Here is a 27458-nt window from a genome sequence, read left to right as displayed (position 1 = left end):
CTTCTGTTCTTAACATACCTATAGAACGCCTTAGGATTCTCCTTAACCCTATCAGCCAAAGTCTTCTCATGTCCTCTTTTAGCCCTTCTTAGCTCACTCTTCAACTCCCTCCTAGCCAATCTAAAGTTTTCTAGTGCACTACCCGAGCCCTCACTTCTCATCCGAACATAAGCCTCCTTTTTCCTCTTAACCAACGAAAAAACTTTTTTGGTGCACCACGGTTCCCTAGCCCTACCAATTCCTCCTTGCCTGACAGGGACATACCTATCACGGACTCGTAGTAGCTGCTCCTTGAAAAAACTCCACATTTCAGACGTTCCCAGTCCCTGTAATCTCCTAGTCCAACCTATGCTTCCTAATTCTCTCCTAATAGCCTCATAATTACCCTTCCCCCAGCTAAAACCACTAGCCTGAGGTTCATGCCTATCCCTTTCCATCACTAAGGTGAACGTAACCGAATTGTGGTCACTATCTCCAAAATGCACACCAACTTCCAAGTCTAGCACCTGGTCTGGCTCATTTCCCAGCACCAAATCCAATATAGCCTCACCTCTAGTTGGCCTATCTACATACTGAGTCAAAAAACCTTCCTGCACGCTTTGTACAAAAACTGACCCCTCTAACGAGCTAGAGCTATAACAATTCCAATCAATATTAGTAAAGTTAAAATCCCCCATAACAATTACCCTATTACTATCACTCCTAACCAGGATCGTCTCCGCAATCCTTTCCTCAACCTCTCTAGAACTTTTAGGAGGTCTATAAAAGACTCCCAACAGGGTGACCTCTCCTCTCCTATTTCTAATCTCCGCCCATACTACCTCAACAGACAAGTCCTCGAACAATACATCGGACAAAGCCGCCTTTGCCAGCAGCTTCAATGCTATTTTTCCCACCCACTATCACCCTCTGTCAAAAATAGATAAAATTCTACCCAAGAGTGAATAAGGAAGCAGTGCGAATGATTTCGCCATGCACTATTTAGAATTAAGTAGTAGTCATTGCGCAATCAAGATTTAAAATTGATACTAATTTTGGCAGGAACTCTATTGTAGATCAGGAAGCAATAAATTCTTCCACTAAATGGCACAGTGACACATTGGTTAGCCCTGCTGCCTCACAGTGCCAGGGACCCGGGTTCGATTCAATCCTTGGGTGACTGTCATGCAGTGTGGAGCTTGCACATTCTCCCTGTGTCTACACGGATTTCCTCTGGGTGCTCTGGTTTCCTTCTACAGTCCTGAGATGTGCAGGTTAGATGGATTTGCCATACTAAGTTGTCCCTTAGTGACTTGAGATGTGTACGTTAGGGAGATTAGCAGGATAAGTGCATGGTGTTACCATTGACTATTTTGACTTCGGAGTGGGCCTCTGAAAGATGTACTGTCAGAAAATCAGTATAGACTTGATGGGCCAAATGGATTCCTTCTGTACCGTTGGGATTCTATGATTGTATGGCTATTGAAGCACGAGAATCTGCCTATGAATCTGAATTTTATTTGACAACTATTACATTAAGTGCCTGCATGTCCTCGTAATGCTACATAGATTAAAGATGAAAGTGGGCCGAGAGAACTGCATCACCCACAGTATGATGTACAAAGTCACATAGTAAGGGACTCAGCGAGAACATTTTGAAAGCAGCCTGCATGGAAATGCACCATACTTCGCCGAACATTTTTCAATATACCGACAAATCTGGGATTTGTAAACAGTTAAAAATAAACAATATGTGGCTCATGTTCAAACATATAAGTTTCGTGATCTCATACATGAGGCACCACTATTGCACCCACAACACAATATGGTGCTCAACAGCACTATCATAATGAAAATAACAAGTACTCAAATCTGTCTTCAACAGTTTGATTGATTGCTTGCTGTCACAAGCATTTGAACTAGTTGCATAGCCCAGTGAGGTTCAGCTTGGTCAAGAAATGTGTTGGAGAGTTAATTCTGAAAAGTATTGTCCATATTTTTAAGATAACACAGCATGTTATGTTGCATTAAGGAGAGGATATGAATAGTGTGGGGTTTTTTGGTCAAATTTAGCCTACGTTGTTCCTATGTTTGTCATATTTTTATAATGATATAAAGGACCTCTACACTCGTAATGAATTGGGTAAAATGTGGACTCATTTATTTTGACTACACATATAGCAACATTTATACAAAAAGGTATGAAACTTGAAATTATCAGCAGCAGAGCTGTGTGTGCTGTGTTCTGCTCACAAACCAAAGTGAAACTGAAACTGGATTACTTGACACACTTTCCTTCTAGTGATGGTCTGCCACTACCCGTTAAGGGCATATACAGTAATATTAGGTGTAGCAGTCAGGTCAACTTTCAGACAAAATTCTACACAACAGTATGTCTTGGTTACTGAAAACTGATGGCAGATAGTGTATAGTACGAAGTCTGAGAACTAGTGTCAGTGAAGACTACGCATGTCCAGGGAACTAGTTGGTCGCATCTGCCACCTTCCACAGGACTTGATGGGGACTTCAAGAGCATCCAGTGCCAGTGTCACTTAATGTGACTGCAGAGCTTAATTTTATGCTTGTCGATCTTTATGTGTTCCACAGGTGACCACTTTAGAATTTCATAGAATCCCTACAATGCCAAAGGAGGCCATTCAGCCCATCGAGTCTGCACCAACCACAATCCCACCCAGGCCCCGTTTCTGTAACCCCCACATATTTACCCTGCTAACCTTCTGACACCAGGGTCAATTTAGCATAGCTAATCAACCTAACCCACACATCTTGTGGGAGGAAATCGGAGCACCCAGAGGAAACCCATGCAGACACAGGGAAGATGTGCAGACAGACAGTCACCAGAGGGCGGAATTGAACCTGCGTCCCTGATGCTGTGAGGCAGCAGTGCTAACCACTGTGCCACTCTACCACCCCAAGCCTCACAAGCCTCTCATACAAGTGCATCCAGGAGGTGACAGAAGCAATCTTTGCTAGGGTGCACAACTCTGTCCATTCTGATCAAGATCAGGAGAGCTAGGAAGCAAGAGTTGTAGGACTTGTGCAAATCTCTGGTTTTGTTCGGGTATAGGCTGGTTGACTGCACTCATGTGGTCCTCAGAGCTCCATAACACCAAGCTGTCAACAATGTGAACCATGAGAGATTCCACTCGTTGAATGTTCAGCTGCTTTGCCACCACATCAAATGCATCCTGCAGGTGAGAGCTCAATTCCCAGTGAGTATGCATAACTCCAACATTAGACTCACTCTCAGATCCTTGAAAGCTTTCTTGGTCCAGAGCAATGGCAGGGTTGGCTCCTTGGGGACAAGGGATACCAGCGAGGACGCAGTTAATGATGCCTGTGCACAGACCACAGAGTGCAGACTGAGACAGGGTATAATGAGGCTCATGCTGCAACTCACACTTTGTTGGAGTAGACTGTAGGGATGCAAAAGATAAGGTTCTGTTGCCTGGAACAGGCTTCTGAAGCCCTGTAGTGCAATCTACAGAGAGTGTCATGCATCATTGCTGCTTGCTGTACCCTGCACAACCTGGTGCTGCAATAGGACAACCATCTGAACAGTAGATGGAGGAATGGCACATCACCTTTGACAAGAAGGACATTGAAGGGAATGAGGCTGAAGAGGTCCTTGAGGGAGAGGATGTTGGCCATGAGGCAATGGCGATGTCCAGATGAGGCACACAAGCTCAGGACGTACTCATTGCCACTAGAGTCATGGAGGGAGGTGAGGAAGCCTGTTACCTTTACATGGCATCTGTGAGCGATGGATGGTTATATTCCTTACATTTTGGGAGGATAATGATGACTTACAGTGGGGATAGAGCACAGATCCTCATAGAGTTTCTGTGAATGTCTGCCTGCTGTCTGGCTGATGACTTTCTCTCAATGATCAGGTTATATCATGGCTGTGCACTGGGGAAAGTTTAACCTTGACTGATCTTACAATGTTTTTCATGAGCTGTACCCTTGGGGAGCACAATGTCATTGGAGGCAGAAGCTGATGGGATGAGGGCCAACTGTAGAAGCACAAAGGGAGAATGACTGGTATCTGTGATGCCAGTTCCAGACATTGTGGCAGACACCCTCATTCCCTCTGAGATTCAGGCTTCACTGATGTGGTTAGTCACTGTAAAGGAATGCCATCAGTATGCTGAAAACCTTGCATAAAGCAAAGGGAGGAAGCCCTGGACTGAGCACACTGCCTTTATCTTCTGCAGGAATTAGATTTTCCCCTCGGAATGACAGGAACACGGCTCATCAAAAGAAGGAGCCATAGGAAGCATGAAATGACTGGCAAGTTATTTACAGAAGTGAATGTTGTGCACAAGTGATTAACAGCCATGCCAAGCTGTGTAACTATGACTACTTAACCTTCCTTACCCTGCTGCTACATCTGGGTGTATCCCCAATATCCAGAGGAGGTGGAAGCATCCTGCTGCCAGCCATGACCTGTTTGTTATCTGTGATGATCGTAACATATGTCCTGTGGTGGGTTGAGACATAGGGGGCCCCTGGCCTGTTTTTGGAGTCTTGTGTGGATGTGAAACGTTCCTCAGCCTCTGGCGCTGCAACTGAGCATTTAGAGGAAGAGGGGATTTGAATGGGTGGGACAGTCCCAGAGTCACCTGGGCGGCTGGCCCTGGGGCTTACCTTATATGAACCAAAAACTGAGCTGTAAAGAAATGATTAACAGTTTCCATTCAGTGCCTGAGAATCCCTGGCTGTCTTCTTGAGAGAGAGGGGCAGCTGGAGTGAGCTCGAGAAATCCTGCCACCTTCTGGCTATGGAGAGTATGTCCTGCAGCAGTGCAAGACAGAAGTCTTGGACCAAGATCTCTATGCCAGCCGCTACCCTCCCAGAGTTGACCTCTGTGCATTAGCCTGTCGGTCAATCTTCTAAGACGTGAGGCGGATAGATTCCTCCAACGAACTTTGTAATTTGAGGAGAGCATTGGCTGTCCCTTCCTGATTTTCCCTACCTTGCCTTTGGGGTCCAGTAACTGAGGCATGACCAAGTTGAGAGGCAGGATTTTCTGGAGCTTCCCATGAGCAGAAGCTTCGGGTTGCACCAAAGGCAATTACCCTCCCCTCCAGGGTCGGATGACCCACGCAAAACATCATAGACTTCAGCAGGACTGGAAGATCCAGCTAGTGGCCAATGGTGAGCACACCAAAACATGTTGCACTGGGAGGAGGGTGTGCAGAAAATTTTAGCCAATGTACAAAAACTAGCGCATGTTTGGAAACAGCTGGAAGCAGAGCAATTGTGACAAGCATACAAATAGCTTCTCAGTGTTATCATCTGCAGCAAAATCAGACATTTACACAACCCACCCTATCCCTAGCTCATCATTAAAATCCACAATTATCTTCTCTCCTTATCTGAGGGATGCGTGTAACAAAAATAGGTCAACATTTTGTTTAAGAAGTACAATACAATTCCTTCACTGCATCTTTTCACACAACGGTTGCCTCAGTGCTTGGGATGATATTCAAAATAGATTTTAGACAGTGACTTTGCTACAAGAGTTTGGAGATTCAGTAGTTTAGCGTGAAATGTTGAATTATGTGAATTGAATTCCCAGTAGCCTGAGAATACCAGCTGACAAAATTATGCACCATTTGAAGGACATTCAGATAAAGGATGTCAGGGTGTGTCAAAGAACTCAGGTTTACAGATATCGCCATAATCTCTAGAGGCCAAGCTATCACAAAAAAAAGCATTGACATGATTGGGCTATTTTTAAAGGGTAACAAATAAGCTTTGTGTTCCAGGATAAAGGTAGTGTGCTTTGATTTGGTTATCGGTTAGGATACAGAGAGCACGTCTTGAGTCTCACCCTATTTGTCAAAGCATCAGTTCGGTGCATGAGACCGGATCACTGCTCCTTAAGTAGGTTAAATATGCTTCATTATGTTATTGAATACACTGTACTCAGGAGCTCCTTAGACAGTGACTTATCCTCTAAACTGTTAATCATTTCTTTACAGCTCAATTTTTGGTTCATATAAGGTAAGCTCCAGGCAGCAGGAACATTTGTTGCTTCCAAAATATGCCAAGATATTTTGCAATTTATTAAACTTTTTGGGAAATAATAAATTCCTATTGATTGATTCAAATTTGTACTATTTTATGGCTACAAAACTACTACTGGTTGTTTTTTTTTAGCTCCTGCATACATTCGGTTATTGCAAATTTTATTTCTGGTTATAGTTTGGACAATATGAGCTGACAATGTGATTTATTTTGTCTTATCAGGCAAAACAGAAACCTCTTTTCAAGTGAAAATACCCTGATAAGAAGGTTGTTTCCATGAAGAGCAACATTTTTTTTCAATGCGGTTATAGGCATCACATCCCCACTGATCTGTTTACCAGAACTCAAAATCACTGTGGTCATAAATAGAATTGGGAGAGACACAATTTGTTACAAAAGCATTTTACAAATTTTCTAATCCCCACCTTAATGTTTGGCCATTCTGGATAATAGCACAAGAGACCGCAAGGGCCGTGACTAGACTTGCAATTTTGGGTGACCTTTTGCAAAGCCCGAAAATACTGCAAATGAGCAAACAATAGCAAGATCTCAGTGAAGTAAGAAGTCATTTGTATGAGTACAGGGAGTTCCTTTTGAACTTGAGTGAGTAAATAAGTTGACTGTTTTGTTTTGTTACAAATGTCAATTGGGATTGTTTCACAGGCTAGCTATTAATAAGGTTTGAAAGTTCTGATGGCTGAATTTGAATTTTCCTTAGCTGTTGTCGAAGTGAGACCTTGGTTTGAACTGAATGCTTGCTCATACTGATTATGTTATCCTGCAAGGAGTGAAGTCTAGTCAAGCAAGAAGCAACAATTTTAAGATCCCCATGAACTATAAAGGTTTCTGTATCATTATAAACCATTTAGGTTTGAAGAGAGTGTATTGCTGCAGTGCAGCTGTCTTCATGTTATTAATTTCTTTGAATTCCTCCATGCTTGAGGCCATTTAGCGTAATAGCACACTGGAACCAGCATTGTTGGAGTGTGGGAGTTTCTTGAAACTGTTCAGAGCAATTGAGAATAAGAAATGTTTTCAGGTGGACTTGTGTAAATTCAATTGAGTTTGAGGAACAATTGGATATATCAGTTTTTTTTTCAGGAAGCAATGGTGGCATGCAATTCTTGTAACATAACAATTCTGAAATTTTCCAAGTAGTTCTAGGCCATATTTTAAACAAACCAAACTTGTTCTTTGGAGAAAAATGTAAAATATTTGTACTGACTTGGCTTTCAAAAATATTTGATGAAGTACCTTGTTGTCGTGTTCAGTTGTTCTATGTTTCATAATAGAACATTACAGCACAGTACAGGCCCTTCGGCCCTCGATAATATGAGCCTGTTTACTACTTATGCTCACTGTGCTTGTTTAGTTCAATCTGGATATGGGCCCCAAGAAAAGTAGGTGTTACTGAAAACTAGAGCTGTAATCATGGAAGAGACATTTTAAAGCATTGTGAATAAAACTCATTAGATACATCGTAACTGGTGTCATCTCTGCATTACTCTAAGAGGTGATTTGGCAGCACAGACTGCAAAGTGGCACAGCGGTTAGCACTGCTGCCTCACAGCACCAAGGACCCAGATTTGATTCCCGACTTGGATCACCGTCTATTTAGAGTCTGCACATTCTTCCTGTGTCTGTGTGGGTTTCCTCCGGGTATTCCGGTTTCCTCCCACAGTCCGAAAGACATGCTGATTAGGTGCATTGGCCGTACTAAGTTCTCCTTCGGTGCACCCGAACAGGCACCGGAGTGTGGTGACTACTTGATTTTCATAGTAACTTCATTGCAGTGTTAATGTAAACTTACCTGTGACTTTAATAAAATAAACAACAGACTTATTTGGAATAAAAGAAACACGTGGTTTTGAAGGGATGGTAGCAACTTGGATATGAAATTGGCGAAAGAATAGGAAGTACAGAAGTGGTGAATGTGAGGAGGTGCATGTGGGGATTTTCAGGGTTGATGATAGAATCACTGCTTTTTTTGTAATATGCAGTAACCTGGAGAGGTGTATAGGTTGCACAATTTCAAAGTTTGCAGGTACAAAACTCAGCAATGCTGTAATTAATGAAAGCATTATAAGCAAACATCAGGAGGATATAGACAAAGTGTTGAAGTGAACAGACACATGGCACATGCAATACAATATAGATAAATGTAATCTATTAACTCTTTTAAAATGTGGGTCAGTAAATGAAAGTCATAGATTTAAAATAATTGGCAAAGGAACCAAAGGGGAAGGTACAGGCCAGCCAGTTTAAACACCATGGATATGTTAGAAACACAATCAATGAAAAAAAACAGCCACTCTGAGAGATTTGATTTAATAAAGGAGAGTCAGCATGGATTTGTAAAAAGCAGGTTGTGTTTTTTGATGAAGTAATAGAGAAGATTAATGAGAGGCATGTGATGGATATTGTCTCTATTGACGTTAAGAAAGCATGTGACAAAGTGCCACATAATAGATTAGATAACAAAATATAGGTTTTTGGAACAGAATGGGCAGTGTCAGCTTGGATGAAAAATTGGCTTAATGACAGAAAATAGAGAGTCATGGAAATGGTATTTTTTAAACTGAGGGATGTGATACAGTAATGTTTCCAAAGAACCAATGCCAGGCCCACTGTATTTTTGATATATCTATGCATACATGACTTGGATATGGTACACAGAGTGAATTTTCAAAATTTGCCAATAGTACCAAACTTGGAGATGTAGCAAAAAAAAGTGATAAAAATCAGCTGCAAAAGGACATAGGCTCACAGATTGGGCAAACAAGTGGCAGATGGAATTTAATTCAGAACTAATTTGTTAATAAATAAATAATTAATACTTTGGCAGGAGCAGTTCAGGCAAGACAATATAACATTAATGGCACAGCTCCAAAGAGTGTACAGGGACAGAGAGAAGCAGAGATCTTTGAAGGCAGCAGGACATATTGTGAGGATAGTAAGCAAAAATACCTTGGATTCATACATTATTAGAAGTATTGAACACAAAATCAGGGAAGTCATGCTAAATCTTTGGAAAACTCTGGCAAAACTACAACAGAATTGTGTTCAGTTCTGGTCAGTACATTGAGGAAGGTTGCGAGGGTCATTGAACAGGTGGAGAAGAGATTTGGCAGAATGGTTGAGGGATGAAGGGAGTTAGCTGTGTGGTTAGATTGGAGAAGCTGGGCTTGTTCTCTCTGGAGCGAAGGAGATTAAGGGGGAATTTGATTGATGTTTCCAAGATTATGGCCAGAAATCTCCAACCATTCACTCCCTGTCACGACTGCCAGTGAGAACAGAGAATTTGGGTCTCAGTCAAATCTCCGTTCATTGCAGCAGGACCATCCCAGCTGTGGGGGAGGTTAGAGAATCCAGTCTCATGGCAGGTTTAGATAAGGGATAGAAAGGAAAGGAAGCTGTCCCAATTGATTGTTTGGCACAAGAACCAAGGGACACAGATTTATGGTTTTGGGCAAAAGAAACATTTTTTATACAGTTATTCGTCTTGATCTTGAACTTGCTGCCTCAGAGAATGCTGGAAGTGACAAGAATTAATAACTTCAAATGGAAGTTCGACACGCACTTGAGAGAAATAAACTTGCAGAGACTTGGTAGAGACGGAGAATGGGACTGACCAGATTCCTGTACAGAGGCCTGTCATAGATTCAGTTGCTGAATGGCCATATTCTGTTTTGACGATATAGGCTGAATTATTCACCCTGTCCCTCTCCCCATGCTTAAAAATCAGGGGGAACTTTCAACCGGAGAAAGATGGCTGTTTCCATGACAGAAAATCCTATGTCAGAGACTTATCAGTCAATCAGAAACTAGCAGCTCTTCATGTGTCTGAGTACCACTGTGAGAGCAGTGGCCACTCTCAGGACTGCACGCGGACAGGAAGGAGGCAAGGTGCGATGGATCAGAACTTCACATATTTGAGGGTTGTCGAGGCGGGGGGTCAATGAGGTCAATAATTCAAGTCAAAATTCCTCTGTTATAATATTGACAAGGTTGCATTTTTTAAAAGTCTGATATCATTGTGAACTAAAATTCCATTATTCTAAACGGGATGGCACGGTGGCACAGTGGTTACAGCTCTAGGGGCCTGGATTGAATTCTAGCTTGGGTCACTGTCTGTGTGGAGTTCGCACATTCTCCCTGTGTCTGTTTGGGCTGCCTCCGGGTGCTCCGGTTTCCTCCCACACTCCAAAGATGCGCAGGTTAGGTTGATTGGCCGCGATAAATTGCCCCTTAGTGTCACGGATGCGGAGGTTAGAGGGGTTACGTGGATAGGGCCTGGGTAGGATTATTTTTGGTCAGATTCGGTGGGTCGAATGGTCTCCTTCAGTTCTGTAGGGATTCTTCTTCTTCTTAAAATATTCCTCAAGTTTGACTTAAAGTTCATCTTGCTCTCACTTACAAGAGTTTAGGTAGTAAGTGAACTGAAAAGAGTCAAGTGAGTAGAATTGTAGCAGCCCCTCAGAATAATATATTTTTTAATGTTCGTCTAGGATACCACTGTGTTTCATTAATTCTTAACATGGGACTGGCCTCTTTTTCCAATTTAGTTTAATTTCTTTTTTGATTGGGTCCTGTAGTGTGAGCTATTAGAAGCTACATGAGGTTACCTTGTGGGCTTGAAGTGAGTAATCTCCACCACATGACTATCCATTGTAAATGCTATACAATTTTAAGGCCTGTTAACCACAATCAGATGCTTAACTGAAGATGCTTCTAAAACTCCTAAGGCTCCCTCTTAAAAGAGTGGCAGCTGTGACTTACTCTGAATTGAAAGCCCTGTGTTTCCATGCCCTTGTACAGACTCTTCAAGGTGCATAAGCACGCGCCTGATTAATATTCAAATGACAGGATAATGATGCGAATCCCACTATCATCAGGGATTTAATAAACATTGTGCGAGTTGCAGATGCTGCTGCTTTCCCACACTCAAAAAGAAATATAACCAGAGAGGAAGAACTAGCACAACGAAAATCATTAAACAAACCATTTCTATAGAGCTCTTTAGGGTGTTTAATGCCATTGTTTTGATAGGTTTAAAAAAAAAATTGCTTGTCATGTACAGATCCCAAAACATTTCCAATTTTTTTTTAGAAAGGTATGTTGGTAAAGGCATAATGTGCAAATCTGGACTTTGCCCACACGTTGTTGTTGGATGTGCTAGGCTTTCTTTACATTTAGTTAGGTTTATGTCAAGGCCATGATGTCAATGTGAGTATCAACAATAAGCTCTCATGAATGACAAGGACTTTGTTCACGGATGAACAGGCATTCTGTAGTGAGGAGAGGGGAGGGAAAGCTGGAACACTGGAAGATTCCATAGGATCAGGACTATGAAATGGGTGAATAGAAAGGGAGGAGATTGGTATAATCAGCACCCAGCTGGCACACTGCATAAGATGGTTAGCTGCCCTAAAGTTCCTTTCTTGACTGTCATGGTGGTTGACAATGCTATCGATTCTCTCTCCTCAGGTTTTATCCTTCTCTCCTTCAAAGCTGCCACCTGCACGCTTCTCCTCAAAACACAATTCTGGATCCTCCTATCCTTGAAAACTAAAGTACCATTTCCTATCATTTCTCAAGTCCTTGAATGTGTTGTTGTCTCCCAAATTAATGTCTATTCTTCCTGATCTCATTGCCAATGACCAGAAGAACAGAGCCAATGCTGGATGCAATGCCACTGCCTGCAGACTTTTTTGCATCCTAACTATGTTGTGCATTTTCAGCTGGCTCCTCTGATCCCAGCTGCAGCAGAAGTGGGCCAGCTGAACCAGGGCAAACTGTTGAGTGTAGAAGACACACGAATAGAGTCCATATTCCATTTTTACAGCAGGTGCTGCAGTAATCAGCTAAGTTTTCAAAGATTTTGAGTCTCACAATAATTGAGTTGGCAAATGGGTGGGTAAGCACTGAATGAGTGAAAGGGTGGGTGAGTGAGTGAGTGAACCTGTTAGTGCTTGCAGAGTAATTACATGACATTAAGGTAATAGGCCCTGAGTGGGATTTTTGTCAGTGCAGACGCGATGGGTCGAATGGCCTCCTTCCACATTGTAAGGATTCTGTGATTCTATGATAAAGTTATTATTTTTTACTGTGCTGGTCAAAAGAGACAATTGCTGAGCTGACAAGATGTCTCCAGCAGACCACATGATGCCATGCACCTGTTTAAATGTAACATTGGCTCTGTGGGCAATAGGTCTGCCTCCGGCCCAATTCGAACAAAGGAAAGCCTTTGCATGTCTTAATCCCCCATAATGCTGCCAATGGCTTAAACATGAATTGTTCTAATGCAATCATTTCAACCAGAAAGCTTCGTTTACCACCTCCAAACCAGTGTCTTTTAGAACAAAAGGAATTCTGACTGCAATCAAACCCCCTCAAGATTCCAGCCATGTGAATAACTCTCCTTTGCCCCACATTGAGGAGCAGGGAATAGGAGTTGTGTCACATAACTTCCCCTGCACAAGCTGCATTGTCGTATCATCCTGTGAAATTGAACTTGGACTGTTACTATTTGACCTCCAACATGAACAGAATTCCAGGAATAAAGCCTGTGCTGTCTACCATAAGGCTTGTTGTAGGTAAAGATACCTCTGAGACGAATTGTGAGTCAAAGTACAGCAGTTTATTCAAAAGCTTCTGGGAGACACACCTGTCACCTAACAGCGGTTCCCCAGGCATCTCTCTTCCAAACTGTAATTAAACTCAAAACAGAAGTAAATTCAAGAAATCTTATACTTTAACAGTTTTAACAATTTCTCAGCCCCTTTGAACTTAAACTGAAATGTAAAGCATTGCATTTAATGTTTGCAATAAAGACAAATGACCAGACCACACAAACACAGTGAAATACAAAAAGTAAGATTATAACAGGGTGAGCTTTGGGATCAGCTCTACTCCAGGTTTGTAGTTGATTCACTACTTGCACACTTTTGAAACACACACTCCTATTCTACCTTATGTAACTCCCTTTTCTGTTAGTTTTTTTTTGACTTTATGTCCTAAAATTACTGCAAGTCTTATAACACTAAGATCCATCCTGTCTGGGACAGAATGAGTTCATTCTCTGCTTGTTTCCGCAGAAGGGCAGGGGGAGTAAGTTCACTCAGATGGACTCTTTAAACACTTAGAAATAATTCTTTCATTGTCAGTTCTATCAAGAATACAATTTTAAATTTAACAAAAGCCTGATTCAGAAAATCCAAAGTAAGATTTATTTTTATCACCTTTAAATATCCCTTATTATAAATTAAGACCCTTGCACATTCTTATAATTCTGGCACAGTAAAACAAAACATTTCACAAGAGCGCACAACTAGATCTTATCACTTGGAGCACAGATGCACAAAGAAATACTGAAAGCATTCTAATGTGCAGCAATCTACATGATTAATTATTTCTACTGCTCTGCCTTTGTAACCAACACAGGCAAGTACAAAATCAAATCTACTGTGTGCCTAAATGGTTAATTCTCCTTATAACTTTCAGATGTAATGTAATGCCATCTTTCCTACATGGCAGAACTCAAATCTCTGTCCGATCCCTACGTAATTTATTAAACTTGAAGCAATTTGCTTTGATTGGCTATACCTATTACATCACATGAAGCTCTCGATTGCACAGTTACACTCTCTGTCTCTCTTTCTCTGTACCATACAGAGTCAGCCTGCTTGTTTCTTTTTAACCCTTTACTGATGGGAACTCACTGGCCTCTAATAAATTTGACCGTGTTTGATTCGGGTGCCTCCTGTTGTGACATATCCCTTTCTCCCTCAAACAGTCATATAGTCATGCACAATTCCAAATACATATCCGCTATTAGTGTGAATGCTCTCTCCGCACCTCAGTAAAAGCCTATGTCAGGGTTACCAGTTCCGCCACTTGTGCTGACATACCTCCCTCTACTCTTCCTGCTCGGACCACTTGTAGGTCCATCCCATTCATGGTGATCCATCTATATACTTTGTGACCCATCCACAAACTCCAGTGCCTATAGGGGCACCTTCCTTATTCTACTTTCCTCTGCTCCCTCATCTACATTTCCACATGTATGTGGTCTTCCTTCACCTAACCTTCCCTTGGCGGGGTTCCCTCTCAAGTCTCGTACAATAGTGATACTGGGGGGAAGGAGCACCGCCTCCTGCTTCGCCCTTCTCATATTGGAGACAGATCGTAGTTTCCCCATGTTTAACATTTCTACCAAGGTATGCTTGGTGTGTAAAACTATATTCCCTGTCATTACAATGGGCTCACTAACCTTTACTGCCCAGGCTGCGCAGTCTAGCGCAGCTATACACTGGGGTAAGTCGGCCACTACAGGGCTTTCGGCTGTCGAATAATATCCCACCGGCCGCTGCTTGTCCCCATGGATTTGGGTCACTGCTGCCGAATAAAATCCTCCTTCGCTATTGCAATAGATATGAAAATCTTTATTAGCGCCAGGTAGTCCAGGCCCTGGGGCTGACATCAATCCTGCTTTTAGTTTGCTATATGCCTCTTCCTGTTCTGGGCCCCATTCCACAGTTTTTAGAGCAGGTTTCCCCCCTTTCACTAGCTTTTGTATCGGCTCAGCCAATTTAGCAAATTCTGGCATAAAATTACGGCTATAATTAAATAAATCCAAAATCTTCCGTACCCCTCAGGCGGTCACCAGCCTAGGCATTTGCTATATGGCGGCTTTCCTGTCCACGGGCATCTCCTTGATCCCTAGGGATATTAAATGTCCCAAATATAACACCTGTGTCTTTCCTATTTGGACCTTTTCCAGATTTGCCTTTAACCCTTGATCTTCTAAATGCTTCAAGAGCGAATATAATGCTGTCTGAAGTTTCACTTTAGTTTTAGAGGCTACCAAAATATCGAATACATACTGTAAGATTGCGCTCCGTTTTGAGAGTTCCAACTGTACTAGAAGTTACTCATTGCTTGGTGAAATATGACCAGGCTATTATGGAATCCCTGTGGGAGTCTAGTCCATGTATATTGCTTATCGCCTACTGTGAAGAAAAATTTATCCTGTGAGTTAAAGTTCAAGGGGATGGACTAGAACTCGTTAGCTATATCTGATACTGTAAATATCTTGTGGAACGATGATAATACCAAAATTTGGCATTTGCACTCCTGGGCTGGAGTTTTCCCAGTGACACCAGGATCTGATGTCTTTCCCCTGGTGTGAAGGATTTAAATTGGTCAATGGGATTATTTACTGTTCCTCCCCTTGTCACCAGAGCAAGGTCGCAGACCTCCTCCTCAGTATCAAAGTCACCCCCAGGCGCTGTGAGTTTCACGGTCATACTGCTGGGGTAGGGAGATAATGTCACCCTGCAGTGGTCTTCTAACACTTGGTTTTGTTTCTCCAGTTCCCTTACTCTGAATTATAATTCCCTAATCTTTTTTATTCTCACTCCACTTCTTAGTGGAGGTGACTACTTGTTCAATTAGTCCAGCTAACTGATGTATTAACAATACTGCTATCTTCTTTGTTTGGTTTCTCTTTTCTAACTCTCTAATCTGTGATTCTGATGTTTTAATTCTCTCCTTGTCGTCAGCCCATTTTTTACCCAAGACTGAGATGTGTTCAATTAATCCGGTTTAAACCTATTTAATTAATTCAAACTAAGAGAATTCCAATTTTCTTAGTTCTGTCCCCCTTTTTCCAATCATTTCCATTGTTGATCTAGTGGGTGAGATGGATCCCACCCCTCTTTCCTCATCTGTTTAATGAATTTGTCCCTCTCCATCGTATACTTGTTTATCAGGGATCCCGGGTCCCCACTGTCCTTGTCCCGCCATAACACCGTTAAGTTTATACTCACCACCTGGAGTCCTCTATTCTCTCCTTTCTCACTCTCCCACTCCTAGGTCGCTCTTATCAGAGTCCAGTGATACCTGTCAGGGGTGATCAGTGCCCTCCGTACCACCGCTTACACTTGTGAGCTTACACCCTTACGCTCACACTATTAAGCCGGCTTTTCCTTCTACTCCGGCGATCACTCAGACAGATTCTTTCTTACTCACATCTGAACATCACATCCCAGGCATCCTTCTCCAGCCTTTAAACCCACTTCAAACTCCTGACCTTCACGTGGGGGGGCTACCCCTCTTAACTGGTCTAAGGCTGGGTGTAAAGACAGATGCCTCCTTGTCCGTACATGTTCAGTTCAGACCTCTCACACACTCTCACACTCCTTCATCAAAGATGAACATCTACTGTACTTTGATTCACTCCCTTAAATTCGGTCATCTATTCCGGAGCTCCGGGTGAGGCCATTCAACCAGACCCGTAAACAGATCCTGGGTTTCGGTACCAACTGTTGTAGGTAAAGATACCTCTGAGATGAATTGTGAGTCAAAGTACAGCAGTTTATTCAAAAGCTTTTGGGAGATGCCTGGGGAACCGCTGTTAGGTGACAGGTGTGTCTCCCAAAAGCTTTTGAATAAACTGCTGTACTTTGACTCACAATTCATCTCAGAGGTAAATTTACCTACAACAAGCTGGAGGCAGCAGAAAGAACTCTGGTCCTCTGTCAAATGCTGGAAGCTTGGAACTCATGCCTCCAGACTAACTCATTCCGTGTGCCTTTTCCCATCACCGAAGTCTCGCTCTGGAAAGAGAAGTGCCTTCTCCCACTGCGGAGATCTCACTCTGGGAAGTTGGATCAGTCTACAGTCAGTCTCCCCTCAGAAGGAACGTTCCAGATGGTGACTGATTCTGGACTCTGGACACATGGGACACGTATACCCCAACTTGTATTTGCTCCTTTTTCCCCTTTTTCCCCTTTCCCCCATTTATTGTCTGAGTGTAAAAGGGGTGAATGTTGCAAAATCTGTCCGTGTGTGCATGTGTCCATATGTCCACATTTAAAGGTTGGGGAAAATACACCACTATTTATCACAGGGGAAAGCAGAATTAAAAAATCTTTTTGTGTACAGAAGGGTAGAGAGCAGGGACATCAGGGCAGTTTAAATTGATCCCCCACCTGTCCATGACAACTGAAAGAGAGAAAGTAAGTTCAGTCAACAAGTCTGTGCTGTTTATGAACCCTTGTTTATTTCCAACATATCTCCAAATTAAAGATCTCAATTTCCAAAGGAAGCAGATAGTGACATCCATATACATTATTAGATATTCTCACTTTGAACCACATTGCCTCAAGACTGTTTAGCTCTTTGAAACCTTCCCTATCAGTGACAGATTATTTGTAAGACTCAATTCCTTATGGCAGAATGAAAACTTGTTCTAAATAAATAGTTGGGTAATTCTTGCATTGTCTGTCCTGGTGTGGAGATGCCGGCGTTGGACTGGGATAAGCACAGTAAGATGTCTCACAACACCGGGTTAAAGTCCAACAGGTGTGTTGAAGTCCAAGAGATGTGTATTGTCTCCAGCCAGGAGAGTTAGTGAGATTTTGCAAGCCCAGGCAAGTCATGGGAGTTACAGATAGTGTGACATGAATGCAAGATCCTGATTGAGGCCATCCTCATGTTTGCGGAACTTGGCTATCAATCTCTGCTCAGTGACTCTGCATTGTTGTGTGTCGTGAAGGCAGCCCTCGAGAATGCTTACCCGAAGATCAGAGACTGAATGCTCGTGACCGCTGAAGTGTTCTCCAACAGGAAGAGAACACACTTGCCTGGTGATTGTCGAGTAGTATTCATTCATCCATTGTCATTGCGTCTGCATTGTCTCCCCAATGCACCATGCCTTGGGACATCTATTCCTGCAGCCTATCAGGTGGATAATGGTGGCCAAGTTGCAAGTATATGTACCGTGTATCTGGTGGATGGTGTTCTCATGTGAGTATGGCATCCGTGTCAATGATCCATCTTGCAGAGGTTGCTGTGGCAGGGTTGTGTGGTGTTGCGGTCACTGTTCTCCTGAAGGCTGGGTAAACCCAGTTTGCTGCGGACAATGGTCTGTTTGAGGTTGTGCGGTTGTTTGAAGGCAAGAAGTAGGGGTGTGGGGATGACTTGGTGAGATGTTCATCTTCATCAATGACATGTTGAAGGCTCCAGAGAAGATGTCATAACTTCTCCGCTCTGGGGAATTACTGGACGATGAAGGGTACTCTGTCCACCGTGTCCCGTGTTTGTCTTCTGAGGAGATCGGTGTGGGTTTTCACTGTGCTACATCGGAACTGTCGATCGATGAGTCAAGCGCCATATCATGTTCTTATGACAGCATCTTTCAACGTCTAGGGGTGTCTGAGCAAATCCTGTATATATGGAAGGCTTGTCCGTAGGGGATGGCTTCTTTAACGTGTTTAGAGTGGAAGCTGGAGAAGTGGAGCATCATGAGGTTACCCGTGGGCTTGCTGTGCAGTGAATAGCTGAGGTGCCTGTCCTTGATGGAGATGCATGTGTCCAAGAATGCAACCGATTCCAGAGAGTAGTCCATGGTAAGTCTTATGGTGGGATAGAACTTGTTGATGTCATCATATAATTGTTTCAGTGATTGTTCACCGTGAGTTCAAAGGAAGAAAATGTCATCGATGTATCAAGTGTACGGCATCAGTTGAAGGTCCTGTACAGTGAAGAGGTCTTGTTCGAGCCTGTGCATGAAGATGTTGGCATATTGAGGTGCGAATTTGGTCATCATTGTCCAGTACTTCCCCAGAGCGGAGAAGCTACTACATCTTCTCCAGAGCCTTCAACATGTCATTGATGAAGACAAACATCATGCCAAGGCCATCCCCTCACCCCGACTTCTTATCTTCAAACAACCGCACAACTTCAAACAAACCACTTTCCACAGCAACCTACTCAGCCTTCAGGAGAACAATGACCACAACACCACACAACCCTGCCGCAGCAACATCTGCAAGACGTGACAGATCATGGACATGGATGCCATCATCTCACAAGAGAACATCATCCACCAGGTACACAGTACATACTCTTGCAATTCAGCCAATGTTGTTTACCTCATACACTGCAGGAAAGGATGTCCCGCGGCATGGTACATTGGGGAGACCATGCAGACGCTATGACAATGGATGAATGAATGCTGCTCAACAGTCACCAGACAAGAGTGTTCTGTTCCTGTTAGGGAACATTTCAGTGGTCTCTGATCTTCGACAAAGCATTCTCTAAAGCGGCCTTCATGACAACGCAGAGTCGCTGAACAGAGACTAATAGCCAAGTTCCGCACACATGAGAACGGCTTCAACCACGATCTTGGGTTCATGTCACACTATCTGTAATCCCCACAACTTGCCTGGGCTTGCAAAATCTCACTAACTGTCTTGGCTGGAGACAATACCCATCTCCTTAACCTGTGCTTAACCCTCACTCCACACACATTGTCTGTACCTTTAAGAGTTGATTACCTGTAAAGGCTCACATGCCAACCATTATTTTGTAAATTAAGTTTGTGTCTTTATAATGTCCTGTTTGTGAACGGAACTCCCACTCACCTGATGAAGGGGCAGTGCTCCAAAAGCTAGTGGCTTGTGTTACCAAATAAACCTGTTGGACTTTAGCCTGGTGTTGTGAGATTTCTTCCTGCACTCATTGAGTGGCACAGGGGAATTGAAAAGGGCAATTGATTACTTTTATTCTGATAACTTTATCTCTTTCACTTAGTAGCTTTTATTATGACTACTGCAGAGGAGTGAGACAGACAAATATAGGAGTGCCAGTGCATTGCTATCACAACAGTTTTGGAGATGGTTGTACATTGCAAAGTTTTGCATTCATTTTTAAATGACCTCCTCAAGCAATAACAGGACATAAGAACATAAGAAATAGGAGCAGGTGTAGGCCATCTAGCCCTTCGAGCCTGCCCCGCCATTCAATAAGATCACGGCTGATCTGAAGTGGCTCAGTTCCACTTTCCCGTTTTCTCCACATAACCCTTAATTCCCTTGCCTACCAAAAACCTATCTACCCGTGTCTTATATATATATAGTGAGGTAGCCTCCACCACATCAACGGGCGGAGAATTCCAGAGATTCACCACCCTTTGAGTGAAGAAGTTCCTCCTCAACTCCATTCTAAACTGCCCCTCCTTTATCTTGAGGCTGTGCCCTCTAGTCCTGCTGTCCTTTCTAAGCAGGAAGAATCTCTCTACCTCTACCCTATCCATCCCTTTCATTATCTTATACGTCTCTATAAGATCCCCCCTCATCCTTCTAAACTCCAACGAGTACAGACCCAGACTATTTCGACTCTCTTCATAGTCTAACACCCTCATCTCCGGTATCAGCCTAGTGAACCTCCTCTGCACTCCCTCCAAGGCCAATATATCCTTGCGCAAGTGCGGCGGCCAAAACTGCACACAGTACTCCAGCTGTTTATTAAATGGGATGTATCCTATGTTACTGGAATGCAAATTGATCAACTGAGCAGACGACTTCATCTACATTCAAAGTGCTGCTTAAAATAATGACTATTTACAAGTTAGGAAATGTCTCAATGTACATACATTTGTTTGATTCCAGAGTCTGGAATTCACTATATATTTATTTATACTGATCTCAGTGCAAAGCATGAATGCGGTGAAACTATTTCCTATGGGAATGGTCTTTCACCTCTTGGCTTCATTATGCTCAGGAGTCAGATCAAAATCCAACTTCTCTTTTGCTGTGCAGCTTTTGTGTTAATGTACAGCTACAATCACTTTAAATCAACATGAAAGTGCTGGCATAATGGGACCATGTAGTGCAAGTTTAGGGATCCTGGGAAGTGGTGTCAAGCTGATGTGACTTCAAAGTGATTTGTTATCGTTACCTCCGGGGCGTTGTTACTGCATAGAGTGTCAAACCTGATTTATAAATGCTCCTGGAGTCCTTTTCCCCTCTTAAACTTCTCAGATGTCCCAAACCACTTCGTGGCTATGCAATAAATGTACCCTAATGTAGCCAATGTTGGTGCAACAAATAATGAAATAGTACCATAAGTGATTAAGACATTTGACACACCATTCCCCACCGTCGCCCTAATTAAATTGCTTATTCATGTTATGCCATTGAAAGAAACTATTAAGTTTTTGGTTTATTTTGGCCCTTAAATAGCTATTGAAATGATCTGATTCAACAGTTCAAAGCATTTTAAAAGGAATCTTGGAGTAGACATATGTTGTGGCATGATGTAACATCTATTTTAATTGCATTAATGTAATCCCACTGAGATAACAGGAGATGCACTGAATTTAAGCAAATGGATTAAACCTTGTGAGAGAAAAGGCAACAGGTGTTCTTTTTAATTAACTACTGTGCATCATATTGGAGAAAGATTTATTTTTGAATTGTCAGTTTGAGTGAGCAATAACAGTTGTACCACTAAGTCAGCTAGTCATTAGTTTAAGTTTAGGCTAACACTTCAGTGCATTACTGTGAGAGGGCTGTCTTGTTGAAAGTGCCATCTTCTGGATGAATATTAAATCAAGGACCCATCTGGCCTCAAAGATCCGGTGAAAATTTTCAAACAAGGTCATATGGGAGTCAGCAAATTATTGAGAATGCTGGAATCTGAAACTAAAAGAGAGCATAGAAGATGCTGAAAATCCCAGCAAGTCTGGCAGCATCTGTGAGGAGAGAAAAAAACTAACCTTTTGAGTCCAGATGACCCTTTGTCAAAGCTTTGACAATGTGTCGTCTGGACTTGACACGTCAGCTCTTTTCTCTCCTTACAGATGCTGCCAGACCGGCTGAGATTTTCCAGCATTTTCTCTTTTGCTTTCAAACAGGAGTTACCCTTGAGGCCTGGCAAATATCTGTCTGTGAAATAACACCACTAATATTGATGTAAGCTTTCTGTTTGGACACAATCCATTTACCAATTCCCAAGAGCTTGTGTGCAGCTCAGGACTTTGGAACAAAGGAGAGTGGAGGTTAACAAGGCAAAATACTGCAAAGACTCACTGCTTATCAGCTACTTGAAAAATCTCAACCCCATGCAATAGCCCTACTAAATTAATGAGCTGCGACTATTAGAAATTTCAAACAAAAAATCCTGGCAATCATCAGCATGTCATGGAGAGTTCAATAGAGTTAGCATTTCAGATCAATGACCTGTTCTGAGGTAAGTTAACTGTTTCTCTCTTCATGGATGCTGCCTGACCCGTTGAGTATTTCCAGCATTCTCTGTTTTTCTTTCAGATTTCCGCTACTTATAGTATTTTGCTTTGGGATTGTGAAATTGCTTGGTTCAGCTGCTGAGTGACTGATTTTCCCAGAAAGGGTCGACTTCGTCCCAGATTATCATTATTGGGTACAGGTATCAGGGAGACACTTCAACCCTTAAGAAATTCCCCCAAGATCTTTTTCCATTCCTCAAGGATTGTTACTAGTTTTACAATGGCCAACAAGCAATGGATTAAGTCCTTACTATGATAATAAGAATTCATCATCAGTGACATGCTGTGCAGAACAATTCATCATCAGATGTGTGACGTTGCCAACGTATTCCTCATACTTTGTTCCCCTTTGAGCAACAATTCTTTGCCTCCCAGCTACTGATTCATGGTAAAATAAAGATGCGAAATTTCTGTTGGAATAACAGAAAATAAGTTATTACAAACATGTTGAGTGTTTGCACAACAGCTTAACTGGAAGTCATTTCCCTGCCACTTGTTTATAATAAGTACCTTTTGAAAGTGTAGACACCTTTGTGTGGAAGGATACAAAGCAGCTACATTTTGTGGATCAAGAGATCAAAAACAAGAATGAAATTAATAACTGGAGAGGCAGTTTGGAAGTGATGTTGGTCGAAACATAAATATTGGCTAGAATATAAACAAGATGATAGCCTTTTTTGAATAGTTCAGTGAGACACTTGCATCTGAGATGGGACCTTAGTTTAATATCTCATCACAGTGAGCTGCCTCCTTGAACCACTGAGGCCATGTGGTGTAGGTACACATAAAGTACTGTTAGCAAGGGACCCAGTGACAGTGGATGAACTTGCAGGTGGTAGTGTGCCCATGCATCTGCTGTCCTTCTACATGGTAGAGGTCATGGTTTGGGAAGGTCCTGTCAAAAGACGTTTTGTCTTTTTATTCTACAGGGTCGGTCCACCTTGTTGTCAAACGAGGGGCATGCACACGGTGGGTCATGCGTGGGCTGCTCTTGGAGGTTCCGGGGGTGGCCTAGTACTTTGTGTCGTTGTGTGTGCTTAATCCTGGACCAGCAGACGGGCGCCATAACAGCTCAGTGACTATCACTGCTGGCTGTGCAGATACATGGATTTGGGCCTGTGTCTGTGGGAGTTTGAGCATTCTCCCTGTGGTTGCGTGGGTTTCCTCTGGGCGCTCCGGTTTCCTCCCACACCCCAAAGATGTGCTCTTAGGCTGATTGGTGTACCAAATTGACACTATTCTCCCCTGAATCTGGCTACATTAGGGGTTCCACTCACATACACACAGGGCAGGGTAGGTGTAGGAAGATGCGGCGGCGCGGGCTCGTTAGGCCGAAGGGCCTGTTTCCCGTGCTGGGTTGTTCTTTGTTCTTTGAGCCTTGGTGAGTGTCTGCAGTACATCATATAGATAGTATACTTTGCTGCCACTCTGCATTAGTGGTGGAGGGAATGAATGTGTTAAGCTGTTTAATGGGGTGCCAATCACATAGGATGTTTTGCCCTGAATGGCTTCTTGTGTGTTGTTGGAGTTGATCGTCCAGGGAAGTGGAGAGTATTCTATCACATTCCTGACTTGAGTCTTGTAGGCGGTGGACAGAGTTTGAGAGTCAGAAAGTGAATCACTTGCTGCAGAATTTCCAGTTCCTGACCTGCTTAGATAGCCACAGAATTTATACAGCTAGTCCAGTTAAGTTGCTGGTCAGTGGCAACCCATAGGATGTTGATAGTGGGGCATTCAGCAATGGTAATGTCATTGAATGTCAATGGGATATGACTACGTTCGCTCTTGTTGGAGATGGTCATTGCCTGAAACTTGTGTGTCTTGAACGTTACTTGCCACTTATCAGCCCAAGCCTGAATGTTGTCCAGATCTTGCTTCATATGAACACAGACTGATTCAGCATCTGAGGAATTTCAAATGACACGGTACATTGTGCAATCATCAACGAACATACCCAATTCTGACCTTATCATGAAGGGAAGATAACTGATGAAATAGCTTAAGATGACTGGGTCGAGGACAGTACCTTGAGGAATGCCTGCAAAGATGCCCCAGGACTGAGATGATTGACTTCCAACCATGATCATCTTCCTTTGTATTAGGAATGACTCCAAACCACTAGAACATTTTCCCGCAATTTCCATTGAGTCTGGTTTTGCTGGGATTCCTTGATGCGAGACTTTAAGGTGAGAGGGGAGAGACACAAAAGTGTTCAGGGGGTGATTTTTTTTCACATAGAGAGTGGTGAGTGTCTGGAACAAGCTGCCAGAAGTAGTAGTAGAGGCAGGTACAATTTTGTCATTTAAAAAGCATTTAGATAGTTACATGGGTATGATGGATATAGAGGGATATGGACCAAATGCAGGCAATTGGGATCAGTTAAGGGGATTAAAAAGAAAATGGGCGGCATGGACAAGTTGGGCCGAAGGGCCTGTTTCCATGCTGTAAACCTCTATGACCTCGCTATGACTTGCTCAAATGCTGCATAATTGTTCACTATGGGGAAATGATGTTACTTGCAAGATATTTACACTCTTATGAGCTGACTTACAGTGTGTGGGTTTGTCAGTAATTGTACCAATAGTTTTTCTTTACTGTTCCATTACTTCTGTAGAATTATAATTCCCTCAAATAAGTTAATGTACCAGTTTAACCCAAGATTTATTTTGACTTGCATCTTGAACTGGAGAAGAGCATGAAATAAATAAACTGCTGGATTTCCAAAGCAAAATATTTTGGTAAAGAAGTCACTGATAATCCTATAGAGTAGTACTTACAGATAAAACAGAGAATGTGGTATACAGTTTAGATTATACAGAAACTGCCTTTTGCAATGAACACGAATTGAGTTGAAAGACAGCCAAAATTGGAAGTAATAAGGCTTGTCCCCGCCTCCCAGAAGAGCAGTTAATTGTCCTGACAATTATAGTCACTTGAAAACTCACAGATCTGCTACTACTAAACATAAATGTGATCGCAGTGTCAGCACCTTTTCCCCACCAGTACTTCTTGACATATAAAGGAGTGTATTCTGACGCTTTTTATAATTTTCAGTGACAAGTATTAAATATGGAAGTGTCATCTTTGGTTCCCTAATTAAAAATCAGACAGCACACAGAAGGATAATTTACTCCCTTCAAAACTGTACCTTTATCTAAGGTGAGTTCTGACATGGTGAAGTAGCTTTGCAGAAGTGTTTTCTGCTTGAGAAATGGTGTATTATCTCCAGGTACAGAATTTTTATACGTAATTGCAGGAATTATACTTCTGGCACCATGGCCAGAATTTTCTGCTCCAGTTAGTATTGGGCGGGTTTGCTGACTGGAGCAGAAAATATTGCGAGAAGGCCAAAGTCATGTTTTATGTCGGGTGTCAAAGCTTGCGAGATCATCCTTTCCTCCCATCTCTGGCAGTTCACGTTTCCTGTGAACTTCAATATAATACATTTGCATCTTATTTTCAAGCCTATACATCTGATTCATAACCCGCCCACTCCCATCAATTGATCCATCCACGGTGGCTTGATGTCAGAATGGCGTGAATCACGACTGGCTTCAAATGACACGTACCAACTGAGTACCCTTTTGTGGGAATTTCAGAAGTGAGCGCAGCAATCACAGAGTGTCTTTCCGCATGTTAAGGGAGGTGGCTTTTGGTGGTGGCTCTGACTGGGGGAGACCAGGCTCTGACTTGGGGGTTGACCATCTTTTGACTTGGGGGTACTGGTTCAGATTTGGGATCACCAGCCTTTGACTTTGACTGGATATTGGCTTTGACTGGAGGTAATCAACCTTTGACTCAGGGTGACCCTAATCTTTGAATTGAAGTATCAGCTCTGGCTGGGGATGACCAGCCTTTGTCTTGAGTGGAAGGGGGGTGATGCATGTACCGACTAATATGAAGACTGATGCAAAATACCTGTTCAATTATTTTGCTATCTCCTTATTTTCTATTACTAATTCCCCAGGCTCACTTTCTATATGACCAGCGCTTACTTGGTTAATTCTATTCTTCTTTAAAAACATTTTGAGAAACTCTTACTATCTGTCTTCATTTTTCTAACTAAATTTATTTTGCACTCTATTTTTTCTCTTCTGATTAATCTTTTAATCATTCTTCGCTGTATTTTATGTTCTGTCCAATCTTTTGATCTGTCACCTATCCTTGCGCCATTTAATACTTTTTCGTTAAGTTTAATGCTATCTTTATCATTCTTGGTTAACCACAGATGCTTGCAAAAAGGAAAAGGAAAAAAAAACAGATGAGGCCACAAGTGTTCCTGTCTGAAAGCAAAAATAGTAGAAAAAAATGAACCATGCAAAGGAAAGGAAACCAAATAGGGTTTGGATTATGGTCTGAAATTGTCGAATTCAGTGTTGAGTTCAGAAAGCTGTAAAGTGCCTAATTGAAAGACAAGGCGCTGTTCCTCAATTTTACAGTGAGCTTCACAGTGGCACAGTGGTCAGCACTGCTGTCTCACAATGCCAGAGACCCAGGTTCAATTCCAGCTTTGGATGACCATCTGTGTTGAACTTGCACATTCTCCTCGTGTCTCTGTGTGTTTCCTCCGGGTGCTCTGGTTTCCTCCCAAAGTCCAAAGATGTGCAGGTTAGATGAATTGGTCATGCTAAATTGCCCCTTAGTGTCTGAAGATCTCAGACATATAGGTTAGATGGATTATCCATGGCAAACATGTGGGGTTACAAGTTTGGTGGGGGCAGGGAGGAGAGTGCCTCGTAACAATACTCAGAGAGTCAGTGCAGATTTGATGAGCTGAAAGACATTTTCTGCTCTGTCATAATTCTATGAACCGTTTAATAGACCCAGCACAGATGTTAAGAGTAAGCTGGAAAATCAAAATGACAGGCCCCAGGAAGCTCAGGGTTATTCTTATGGACCCAAAACAGGTGTAGAGTAGTCACCCAATTTCAAGGAGATATATTTGGTTCTCTTTACTTTGAATGTTTCTTTCTTTCCTTTTAATTTTTGTTGTCAGTCAGCAGCACACTTTCCTAGGCACACATTTTCTTTCTTGCCTCATACTCTTAGATCATTCAATCTCTCCTGTCCTCCACCCAGCTGAGACCTTCCTTTTGTCCTTGTTCAATCTTTCCTTCTTCCTTGTCCACTCATTGTTCAAAACCTATTTCATCTCTAACCTCTCATAATTCTAATGAACTGTCACAGATGTGAAACATTAATTCTGTTTCTCACTCCACATATGCTACCTAACCTGTTGAGTATTTCCTGTGTCTTATCTGATTTCCAGCATCCCATAATGTTTTGTTTACTTTATTTTGTGATCTTTTACATCTGTTGTGCAGGTATG

The 27458-nt window shown here is 42.4% G+C and overlaps 1 protein-coding gene across 7 annotated transcripts in view; it reads left to right on the top strand.

The window, feature by feature from the left end:
• The window catches only part of LOC145339265 (contactin-4-like), a 2278868-nt gene that overhangs the window by 1706896 nt on the left and 544514 nt on the right, over positions 1-27458 (top strand). The window lies entirely within an intron of this gene.

This window comes from Carcharhinus amblyrhynchos, chromosome 3 (genome assembly GCF_965287045.1).
Source record: "Carcharhinus amblyrhynchos chromosome 3, sCarAmb.v2.hapA, whole genome shotgun sequence".
NCBI classification, from domain to species: domain Eukaryota; kingdom Metazoa; phylum Chordata; class Chondrichthyes; order Carcharhiniformes; family Carcharhinidae; genus Carcharhinus; species Carcharhinus amblyrhynchos.
This window is presented reverse-complemented; position numbering and strand designations above follow the sequence as displayed.